The 12,141-nt window shown below is 43.4% G+C and overlaps 1 protein-coding gene across 3 annotated transcripts in view; it reads right to left on the bottom strand.

The window, feature by feature from the left end:
- NAV3 (neuron navigator 3) overlaps positions 1 to 10,399 on the bottom strand; it is a 548,370-nt gene extending 537,971 nt beyond the window's left edge. For 2 of the 3 annotated variants that reach the window (XM_065041110.1, XM_065041166.1), the window contains exon 1: positions 10,147 to 10,399. The gene's annotated coding sequence lies outside the window, so the exon portion shown is untranslated. The remainder of the gene's footprint in view (positions 1 to 10,146) is intronic. The other variant, XM_065041103.1, reaches the window with a different exon arrangement.
- Positions 10,400 to 12,141: the final 1,742 nt, after the last annotated feature.

Genomic DNA, 12,141 nt, shown 5'->3' with positions numbered 1-12,141 from the left:
CTGAAAGAGGTTGCTAAAACACAAAACTTAAAGCTGTTAACTACTTTGCTGCTCAACATTTAATCCATGAGTTAGCTAATGTTGTACCCAGTATGGCTGCCTCCCCTTCCAAAACAGATTACAACCAATAAAGAAAAAATGAAGAAGCAAACCAAATGAATGCCCAAATTGGCCATAGAGTCTGATAGTGTTTTCCAGGATTTCCCAGGTAATCAACCAGAAGTCCCCAGATGAGTTACTTGATACTCATAAGATAACTTAAGGAACTTTGTTTATGAAATATTTGCAATATACTATGCAAGAAAAAGAAATGTGATGGTATGGATCCACAAAGATCTCTTACAGAAGAGATATTTATAAATTCCCTCAAAAAATGAAAATGTAAATGGAATGTATTCAAGCCTAATCTTCTATGAAAGTGCACAAAATTAATAGAAAGGGAACAGGTTAGTAAGTAGCAAGGATCCTTAATTGATTCCTCTATGGATGAGAATACAGAAAATTATCTTAAAGCCAGTCTAATGTAAATAAAATAAATTTATGTTTTGTTTCTACTGTAGCATACCTTTCAAAAACAAATTACAGAACTTTAGTCAAAACTGACTCAGTGTTAAATTCAGTGTTTAAAAACTGACTCTTGCTGAAAATTAGTATCTACAGAGACATAACAAAATTACCACAAGGAGAAAAGCACAATTTCAACTGCACTACAGAAAATATGGGTATAAATGTCATCAGAACACAGACATCTAGACTAATAGAGCATCTACGTTCAGCTCAAAGTGTCCCATGCATTTTTTTTAGTGCCACTGTCACTTTCAAGACTTCTGCACCACATCGTCACTTACTAGCAAAACATAGTCCAAAAGTGAGTGATGCAAACCACTGTTTTGCCTTCGTCTGTTCATTAATACAATGTGATCAAAAACTGCATGAATTGAAAGGCATGTACGTTTCTCATACTACGCCTACAGTATGTCAAGTTACAGAAGTTCTTTCATTCAAGTCCATTTAGCTACTGATTAAAAATTAACTAAAATGTCTTTTCAGTTCAGCATGTGCCAAAAAGGAGCACTTAGTGATTTGTGTAGTAGAGTTTGGTTCTCATCTCTGTACTGGAGTAAGAGAGTGGTTAGGCTGGAGATAGGTCATGTAACCCAAAGAAAGATGATCAAAAGTACCACTGACCTTTCATATTGGTAGGAGTGCTGTGAAGAAGATGAGATTACTCAGGTAGAAGCAATATCCATAAAATTATATATGACGGTGGGTTGTGTTATCAGTCCTTAACTCTTGACAACAAAACCAAGAGCTTGGTCCTGAATGAAAAAATGAAAATTTTATCCAGAAACAAAGAATTTTCCTGTTCCATCTCTGCTTCCTCTAAATCTAAAAAAAAAAATGTCCTAAGTGAAATATTTTGGTCTTCCAGTGTTCCAGTCTCCCTATTAGGTTTTCCTTTTCTCAGCAAATGTAAATAAGTTTTGAATATTGAAACATAAATAAGTTTCAAAAATTCAAAGGGATACTTCAATGAACAGAGTCAGGGGAGATTTATTTAATCGGCCTAGTTTCAACTGCATTCACATCTGCTGACAAGGTCTTTATTTCTGCCACTTTTGCTGCTTGTCCTTTCTCTGTTTTGAAGAACTTTCCTCATTTTAGGAAAGATGGCATTTGCTGGACAAAACCAAGAAAGGTGGAAAAAACATTTTGTTACTGTGTTCTGTATAACCCATTTGCAGAAATTTAAAGATGGGAATAAAAAGAAGCAGCACTCACGGCAAATACGGGCAGTAAATGGGAATTTTGAATCATTCAGAGAACCATCAAAGGATATTCCATTGAGTCACTGGAGGTGCGACTTGGAATGTCATGCCATGACTCCCTGCTGCCATCTCATCAACACACAGGCACAGAAGATGTACTTGTGTGTGGTGGTGAAAGAGGATAGGACCAGAGTTAAATCTAGACATTATTAAATATTTTAGAAACACAGAATCATAGAACAGCTTAGGTTGGAAGGGACCTTCAAAGGTCACCTAGTCCAACCCCCCTGCCATAAGCAGGGTCATCTTCAACTAGATCAGGTTGCTCAGAGCCCCATCCAGCCTGGGCTTGAATGTCTCCAGTGATGGGGCAACATCTACCACCTCTCTGGGCAACCTGTCTCAGTGTTTCACCACCCTCATCATAAAAAATTTCTTCCTTGTATCTCTCTGAATCTACTTTCTTTTTGTTTAAAAATCATTAGCCCTTGTCCTATCACAACAGGCCCTACTAAAAAGTCTGTCCCTATCGTTCTTATGAGCCTCCTTTAAGTACTGAAATGCCCCAATAAGATCTCCTTGAAACCTTCTCTTCTCCAGGCTGAACAATCCCAACTCTCTCAGTCTGTTTTGCCTTAGGAGAGGTGTTCCAGCCCTCTGATCATCTTGGTGACCTCATCTGGACCCTCTCCAATAGGTCCATGTGTTTCCTGTACTGAGGTCTCCAGAGCTGGATGCAGGACTCCAGGTGGGGTCTCACCAGAGGGAAGCAGAGGGGCAGAATCACCTCCCTCAACCTACTGACCATGCTCCAAGATATGATTGGCTTTCTGGGCTGCAAGCACACTTTTTTGGCTCACATCCACCTTTTCAACCACCAGTACCCCCAAGTCCTTCTCTGCAAGGCAGTTCTCAGTCCCTTCATCCGCCAGCCTGTATTGATACTGGGGGTTGCCCTGACCCATGTGCAGGAATTTGCGCTTGGCCTTGTTGAACCTCATGAGGTTCACATGGGCCCACTTTTCAAGCTTGTCCAGGTCCCTCGTGATGGCAATTCACTCCTCAGGCGTGTCAGCTGAACCACTCAGCTTGGTGTCATCTGCAAACTTGCTGAGGGTGCAAGTGGTCCCACTGTGTATGTCACTGATGAAGACATTACACAGTGCTGGTCCTAATACAGATCCGTGTGGGACACCACTCATCACTGATCTCCATCCAGACATTGAGCCAGTGATTACTGCCCTCTGGACACAACCATCCAACTAATTCCTCATCCACCAAACAGTCCATCCATCAAATCCATCTCTCTCACATAAAGAGAGAAGAATGTTGTAGAGGACTGTTGTCAGAGGTTTTATAGAAGTCCAGACAGATGACGTCTGTAGCTCTTCCCTTTTCCACTGATATAGTGGATAAAAGGCCACTAGGCTGGTCAGACAGCACTTGCCCCTGCTGAAGTCATGCTGGGTATCTTGAATGACCTTCCTGTCCCCCTTGTGCCTTTGCATAGCTTCTAGGAGGATTAGTGTGGGGCAGAGGGAGGAAGAAAAAAAAAAGCTAAATAGCCATTGCTTTTACTTAGAAGTTGTTCATTATCTGGGCACTGTATTCTGCAAGCAGTGAAAATCTCAGCAGGGTGGTTTTAAACTGGTATCTGACCATTTCAGACTGAGTATTCCTACCCAAATGTCCAGCCTGAAACCTGCTTACCAATGTGGAGCTTCTTTACCTCATTGCTAAAATTATCTCCAATGCACTGCCAAAATAATGACAATGTTGTGACAGTCCCTGAAGGTTTGCCTTCATTACCTCTGCATCACGGTGACACAGAAACACCAGACTGCTTTGATAACTCAAGAGAAAGGACAACAGGTTACAGAAAAAGTGTTTGCTAGGAACAGAAAAAAACAAATTCCTCCCAGGCCCTCCAAAGTAATGGCCTAGTTCACTTATTACTGCTCAAGTATGAATTACTATTAGGTTTTTTCCTTAAAATTGGTGCCCCCCTCTCTTCATAAACAGCCTGCATCCCAAAACAAGCCTTTTGAAAATGCATTGTGTATCACTGCTGATGTGGCATACTCCGCTTTCTTTTACTTAGTCTTACTGAGGCAATTCCTACATGCAAAGTTACTCCCTTCTTATATTCTTCAGAAATATAATTTTTCAGCTTCCTCAGAGATATTTTAAAGAAATCATGTCCCAAAATACATGAGCTCTACAGGAGTTTGTAGCTGTGACATGAAGATAAAGCTTCAAAATTAAATAATAGTGATTTTACTGGAGTCTTATAGTGCCTAATGGTTTGTAGTGTAACTCAGTGCCTCATGCATATTGAAATACTTTTAAATAGCTAAAGCAATTCTCTAATGTATATTCCAAGATATACTGACTAACTATTTTGGTGGTTTGGATGACTAATCAGCTTTGTCTGTTGCAAGTTAAGACTTTCTGTAAGGGTATTTGGATTGACTGCTTCCAGAAGAATGATGCTGCATGAATTTGCAGTGTTCCTAAATAGATCATAGCAACTGTTATCTTCTTAGGTTCTTCTGCAAATTCATCAGCTGTTCCTTCACCAAATTTTAACTGCTGGTTTGTCAAGGTTATTTTAAATATTGCCAATTTAATGTATTTCCCCTGCTTTACAAATTTTTATGGCTTAATAATGATGCATTAGGACATAGTCCAAAGACCAAAGATGAAAGTTTTACAGCCCATCTGGAGTTTTACCATAAAACCTGTTCATCTGCCATAAACAGAATTTTTCATAATGGCCTATTAAGCAATTCGGTTTTCAACATGCTCTTCCAAATTGCCATGTTACCTAGGATCAGTTTTCTGACTAGCTTACCATTATATAAAATGGAGGCAGACATGGACTTCCATTTAAAAGCCAGGTGTAACTGAGCCTACTGGCCAAAAAAATATAATAATAAAAAGATAAAAAAAAAAAAGCTAGGAGTTACATATACACTTGAGAAAAAGTAACATTTCACTGTATAAGGTAATTGACATAATCGTGAAATATAACCAAATATAAGCAAAACTGAGCCATCAATACAGTAACTACTCCTGAAAAAGGTAATTGAACTATAATTTCATATTTGCAACTGTAAACTTGATTAATGTTTCATTTACAGATTGTGTCATCTTCCTTGCAGAAAATATTTCTTCTCAAACCTAAAACAGTGGTTCTCCCAGTCTTGAGCAAACCATTTTGTTTCAAACAGCATCCATCATCTTGCCAATGAAAATGTCAATAGCACAGGGAGAAGCAGCACATTTATCTAATTTTTCCACATAGAAAAAGGTATATATGTAATAAATCTAATATGAAAAATATCTCATGTTGGTTTTATGACATGTAAACACATTTGATATATTTTCCCTCCAAATCAAATTATTTAGAACACTGCAGGATATCCCACTTAGAAGGACTCTATGATTGCATTTTATTTCTCTACAAGCGTGGCTTTGAATAATAATAAAAAAAAAAAAAAATCTCAGTTTTTCTATTTGTCACTTACAGAAGACTCATTAAAATCTGATGAAACAACAGCTGCTTCTATTTCTGTCAGCTCTCAGTCAAGCACTTTTTCTTATGATCTTTAATAGCTCTTAGGCTGTTTTTTAACTTTACGCAAATATTTGCCCGGTTCAGTATAAATCTTCACTTTCTTTACTAACATTATTCCTTCACCGGTTTTTGGTTACTACTCATTGTCAATGTTTCCATCTAAAACATATTAGCAGTGGGCTACTCCCCAAGAACCAACAGGGACCACCTCTGTTTCAAATTCCAGCTTAGCAACCACTGCTGCAGTCTGATGTGTGCAAGTAAACCAACAAGTGATGACTATATTATGATAAAAGATAACACAATTATTATTTTTAAAGGAAGTTCAGAGATGGAAAGTCATCAACATAACAGCAGACATAATGGTATGTCCATTTTCTTATATTCCTCTTCTGTCTCTCAGAATTAGTCTAAAATAACATTTCTGTCTCATTTGCCCAGTGACTTAAGCATCTGGGTGTGGAATATACTTGCTCTATGTAGCCATGAGCCAGACAGAGTTCTCTAGATTCCACTTGAACACAAATACTCTGAATCAGTCACTGCAGTAAGTGACATTTACTGGCCTGTTCGTGGAAGATCTCAACTCCTCTCCTTCCACTGAAGTGAACACAGTTGAAGCTCATCAGACCTTATGATCAGTTGGCTCCATTTCACACAAATCCCTGGAAGAAGCCACTTTTACATACATTTTCCTGACTTGCATGTACATAATTAAATAGAAGGGAGTTTTAGTTCTTGAACCATCCAACACTGAGCTCCTCAGAGGACAGCTGATTTGTGTACAGACAACCAAATGAAACAGTGCTCAGAGTAGCCAGTGAGGACCAAGAAGCTCTAGCAGAAGAACTGACTTTTTAAATGCTTCTGGCCTGCAAAGGGTTTCTGCGACATCTCAAAACAGTCCAGTTCCAGGGGACTGGAAGTGCAGGACACCAGGACCGGTGAGTCTTGGGTGATGCTCAGATAAGGGACTCAAAGCCGAATCCTGATCTGCTAATGTCCAGTTGAGAAGAGAAGCCAGCTCCAATTCCCATTACCCTGTCTGTCTTTGTTGGGTTAACAGGAGAATGATGTCACATTTTTCACTCAGTTAAATACAATTCTAAATATAGATGGGAAAGCGGGAAAAAACAACTGAATAAAAAAGTGCTATTTGTATGCAGTCAATTTCAAGAGCAGAAAAGAAACATTAAACAAGATTCAAAGCCAAACACAGAGCAATTGCCATTGCATACTACATCTTTCTCCAAAACATTTCTGCAAGGAAGTTTTACCATAGTATTCCTTATAATGCTTGTCAGGCAAATGCTGAGCCTCTGGTTAAGGCTCTAATTTTACATCAATAAAATCCTAAGTATTTTAATGGCAAGCACAGTGTTGGGTGCTAGCAATGTATACTATACTGACTGGCATAAGCTGGATGCATAATATCATTGAAAACAGTATTTTTGCCCCTGAATTGCTTGTTTCTCTGACATTAATCATGAAAGTTTATCTTAAAGAGGTTTATCTTAAAACTCGGATGCAGTTTTCAGAAGCCAGCCTCTATCTGTGGCAACAACTTTTCATGCACACACTTATCTTCACAGTAATAACTGATCTACATATAAACAAACCAGTTCCGTACATGCAAATTCTAACAGCTCTCAGGCAGACTGCTTCATCCACACGTGCAGGCGATACCACCAGCGGCTAGTGCCAAAAAATGCACACACATACACCTCTGATCTATCTCAATGTGGAGCTTAACTGCAAAATTTAGCATGAATGAGATAACACTTCTCTGGGAAAATAAGAAATGCTGTAGTATTACATCCCTGTGCTACCAATCAAACATAATGAATTTTTGATCCTCTGTACTATAAACCACATTAATGCTAGTCATCTAAAGCAAACATTCCCAGATTCTGAAATGCAGCTGTAAATATTCTTGCCCAGAGTGCTATCTTGGTGGCAATTTCTGGCATTGATTCTTCTCTACTTTTTCTAAGTCCCTACCAGTCAAACCTGGGTGAAACAATAGCTTTATAAAGGCTTCTGTCAGTTGCTATGAATAAAACTGAAATTATTTTTACAATTCTCACAAGCTGAAACTGAAACTAATTTCATCTGTTCTCATATAGTATTTTTAATTGGATCAATATCATTCAGCCATTTTGAAAACTGTTATGACACGCAAACTAATACATACATACAAGAACATAGTCTTTAATATAGGAGAATAAAGTTTATCCTGTAACTCTTTCTTATATACCTGTAACATTAAAGTGTTTATTAGAGGAGCACAAGAGGGCTATAGGTTCCCTCTTTGTACTCCAAAGTGTTTTGTATGAGATGCATGCTACCTGAAAGATAACAGTGACACATCTCCTGCACTTTAATCCATACTGTGACTGATGGTAACCCCTCCTCACAATGCACTGCAACATGCACTGGTGAAAATGCCCTATGACTGCTCTGAATTTGGCCCCCTGAAGTCATATTACCAGAAGGATTTTTGATTTTAGCTGTGGGAGTCTAGGCTGGATAGAATGCAAACCCAGGAAAGTAAGTATATTAAAAGGTTCCTCAATTCTCAGATCTGATTTTTGTTCATATTTAAAGCCCACAGTAGGGGAAAAAGGAAAGATTATTTTTTTTTCCTTGCAGCACTTCAGAGTCAATACACTTACCAAGATACGATCTGAATTCCATTCTGATTTGCAGAATGGTTAGCTAATTGGCAGGCACATACAATTTAAGAACTAGATTTTGTAGATTAAACTCATTACTTCAAGCTTTTTATGTTAGGCTCTGAGTCCCCGCATAACCTCTTCCCCTGCTGATTATCTGCCCTGCTCCCTTTCCACGTTGCATCTCCCCGCTCCGGCGCTCTTTCACTCTCCTTCTCCAGGAGAGGTTGCCTCACCTGCCCCCGGTGCCTCCTCCTGTCCAGGCTCCCTCTCCTGCAGCCCTGGCTCCTCATACCGTCAGCACCAAAGGCTCGACCAGAGGGTTACAGTGGTCTTCTCAGAGCCACCAGCACCTCTGCACAAATTACTTGTCTCATTGAACTGTCACATTTCCCGGAATGAAGCTAGTTATTAGGCGGTGGCAGAGCTGGTTGTTGATCTGCGTTACCCTCCAGCTGACTGCCTTTTTAGCATGCACGATCTTCAGGCCACAGACTACGCCTTTCTTTTGTGTCTGGAAAGCCTGTAGCAGTTGCTGGGCACTAGGAACAAACCAACCTTTGTATTGGGAGCTACAAAAACTCATCTCACCTAAGAGGACTGCAATCCTTGTCCATTTTAACTAAACAAAAAGATTTTAAAAGGTCCGGGGATGTTTTAGGATGGGTAATCTTGTCTGAAGCAAGGCTGTTTTGCTATGTTAACTGTATACTTGTTATTTACACTGAAAATAAAGCTCATCAAAAGCTTGAAGTTGCCTTTACTTTGAAAAGGAACACGTCATCTTCAAATATTCAAAGAGGGTTTAACATTGATAACCCAAGAGTTATTGACCTTGTATTTCAGCTGTTCTCAGTGTGCACTTTGGCTTTTTCTGTAATAAGATCATCTTACCACCAGATGATTATTGATCACTTATGACAGAAACAAAAAGCCTTGACCAGACTCATCTATTCATTGCTCTCAGTACAAACCAACATCAAAAATGATAACCCCCCCCACCCTAAACTGAGTCACAGTCAAAAATACCATCTAAGGATGAAACTCAGAGGGCTAGGGAAGACAGCAAGCAACAGTAAGTTTTAGCAGAGACCTGCTTGGTGAACAACTACTACCTGGCAATAGCAGTGGCGCTACCAACGGAGTATGACAGAAATTAGAAGAAGTCCTCAACACCTAAGCCAAACCTGCCAGGGCCTTCCCTGCGCAGCCCACCTGGGCAGGGAGACAGTGGTGCACAGGAGCATGCAGAAGCTGTGGGGCAGAGCTGGGACCGTGGGGCAGTTCAGAACCTACAGATCCATCAGCACGATTGCCAACCCAATGCCAAGGCAGCAGCAAGATGACATGTCCCTCATGCTCATCTTCTCCAGATGGGCCCGGGCAGGTGGGCAAGGTGCATGTCATGGAGGGAGAAGCTTCTAGACTACCCTGCTTACAGGTTTCCACGATGTGCTTTCCCCTGGGGGGGACCCAGACAGAGGCACCCAGCTGAGAAATGGTCTGGGCTACTCTGTCCCTTTCCATTCCGACGCGATGGAGAGGGCTGTCCCCTGCCCACCACAGCGGGGGTTGTGCAGGGTTGTGGGGTGCTCCGGGCGGGGGGCACGGCCGAGGGTAGGGGAGGTGCAGAGATGCGGCGGGTACCGGCCGCACCGGGGGGGACGGGCGACCAAGTGACTGCATCCTCGCTCGCCGCAGATTTTAAGGTAAAGTGTGTGCGAATTCTCACCCTCACAAAAGGGAGGAGGAAGGAAAGATGATCAAGGAAACAAACCATGCAGGGGAGGGATGGGGTGGGGGGGGGGAGAGAGAAGAAAAGGAGGGAGAAACAAAGGGAAGAATAAAACCCTCTCTGGGAACAAGCAAACAAAGAGGGTAACAAGAGCCCGGCGGTCTCCCCAGAGGGTAACCCCCTGCCGGGTTCCCTGGCACCGCGGCACCCCGCTCCGACGTACCGCCCCCCCGGCAGCCCGCGGGGCTGCGGCCGCGGCCCCGGCCCCGGGCTGCCGCCCCCGGCCGCGCACGGCGGAGCCCCGCAGGCAGGACCCCGCGCCACGCCGCTGTCTCCCAGGGAAGTTCGGCGGCGCGGAAATACCCCCGCGGGGTCGGGGCACCTTACCTGCCGGCTGGCACTCCTTCGGGCAGCGAGGGGCAGAAGCGGAAAAAAAAAAATACGGGGGACACAAAAATAATAATAATAAAGCCACCCCAGTTTCCGAAATTGCACCGCTCGATCAGGTTACTATGGAAATCATCGCGAGGAGGCAAAAAAAAAAGCCAGAAGCCACCCTCATCCTCTCCGCCTCCGCGAGGGACGGACGGCGGCGCCGGGAGCCGCTGCCTCCCCCGGGCGCAGGACTGCGCGCTCTCCCGCCGCCGGCCGCCGGCTGCTCTCCGCCGCCGCGCACCGGCAGCCGGCCCCGGCCCCAGCCCCAGCCCCGCGCCGCGCCGCGCCGCCAGCGGTGCTGCCCCCCGCCGCACAGCTGGAATTTAAAGGGGCCGTGCTAGCCGGGCCCCGCTTGCCCCCGCCGCCGAGGGCCGGCTGGGTGTGCCTTTTTAACCAAAAGTTTCCCGCGGGGGCCAAGCGCCGATGCGCTGAAATACGGGCACCCGCAGAGGCACAGGGGGAAAGGGAGCGAAGTGTTGGCTGCGTGTAGCCCTAGGCATTAGGAATTATTATATGCGTAACAGCAGGATCCAAAGGCCTCAACAGGGCTCAGTTGCAATGAGCGCTGTATGCAGACATGGATGAGAAGAGGCAGCCCCGGCCTCTTGGAGCTTGTAATGTGAGTGGTGAGGACAGACAAAAGGGAAGAATGGATATAAAATACACAGAGAGGAGAGGGAGTAGGAGGAAAACTTCCTAACACCCTCCCTCCCAGCCCAGCATTGGTAATTTTTAGCTGTAATTAAAAGACTCAAACAAGCAGTTCTGAAACTGATCATCTTCCCTCTGTTCCTTTACTCAGAATCTGAGGTGCTCACCAAACCCACCAGTCCTGACAAGTGAGCTTGGCCTGCAGGACACCCCGGTAACGTGGAGACTGGGTGTGGGACCCATTTGAAGCCTGACCACGGACAGAGGTCTGCCAATAGCTGCCACTCACAGGCACAAGTGGCCTTTGGCATGAGAGTGTGGACAGTGTGGCAGGGGTTGCCACCACTTCACTCTGCCCTACTCAGTCTCCACCCTCTCCTCTGATGTGCTGCTCTGCTCTGTCCCACTCATGCGTGAGCCACCTCCCTCCACAAGCCCCCTCTCTGCTCCAGCAGTGAAAAGTCCACAGCTGATTCAGGATCTATCACCAAAGGGTCAGTTTTTGCTCAAACAAAGTATAGTCCACAAGATGCTGTTGATGGGGAAAGGGGCTTCTAAGTTATTCTAGCTCTGAAAAATGTCTGCCTGAAGAGTGCAGGGGAATCCCATCTTTACTCCGTTGTTGCAAACAAAACCCTATGTGCTCCAGTTTCCAGGAAGAGCAAATGTGGAAAAAAATGTCTTCAGGTGATTGCCATAAATGCCTATGAAGAAAAGGAGCCCTATGCTATTGCAGGTGAAAGGAAGGCAAGAGGACAGGAGAAGAAAAAGACCTGTGAGTAACATCCAAGCCCAAAAGCATTTGGATTCCTGCCCTGGAGTAAAATGTGAATGCCTTCTCTTCTTTCTTCCTGTAAGAGCTAGTGGAGGAAGAACACATTGCAAGTAGTAGGTTTAGGGAAGATGGTTTGCATTTAGTGGCCTCCATGACACCTGTGGGTCTTTGAAAAAACTTCCTCTTCCAGTCTATCACCCAGTTAGGCCTCACAGCTCTTTATTTTGCAGATATTCAGCACTGCTGGTCAGTGTAGCTGCAGCCAAAACTGTACTTTCCAGCAGATCCTACATTGTTTATGGGGTTTGAGGTGAGGGAATTTGCTAGTGGAGCCATGTTTGGATGCTCCTACTGAGCTATGTGGTATTTCCCCGTCCGAAACAATTCCTGGCATTTCAGCTAGCCATTTTTATTTAAGAAAATGAGAGTCGTAAAAAATACAGCAGCTAGCAGCCTAGCAAGAGCTTAGTGTTAAGAAATAAAAAAGGCTATTTAAAAGGGCTAAATAAAAGTCAGGAATT

The sequence above is a fragment of the Columba livia genome, chromosome 1 (assembly GCF_036013475.1).
Source record: "Columba livia isolate bColLiv1 breed racing homer chromosome 1, bColLiv1.pat.W.v2, whole genome shotgun sequence".
Taxonomy (NCBI): Eukaryota; Metazoa; Chordata; class Aves; order Columbiformes; family Columbidae; genus Columba; species Columba livia.
This window is presented reverse-complemented; position numbering and strand designations above follow the sequence as displayed.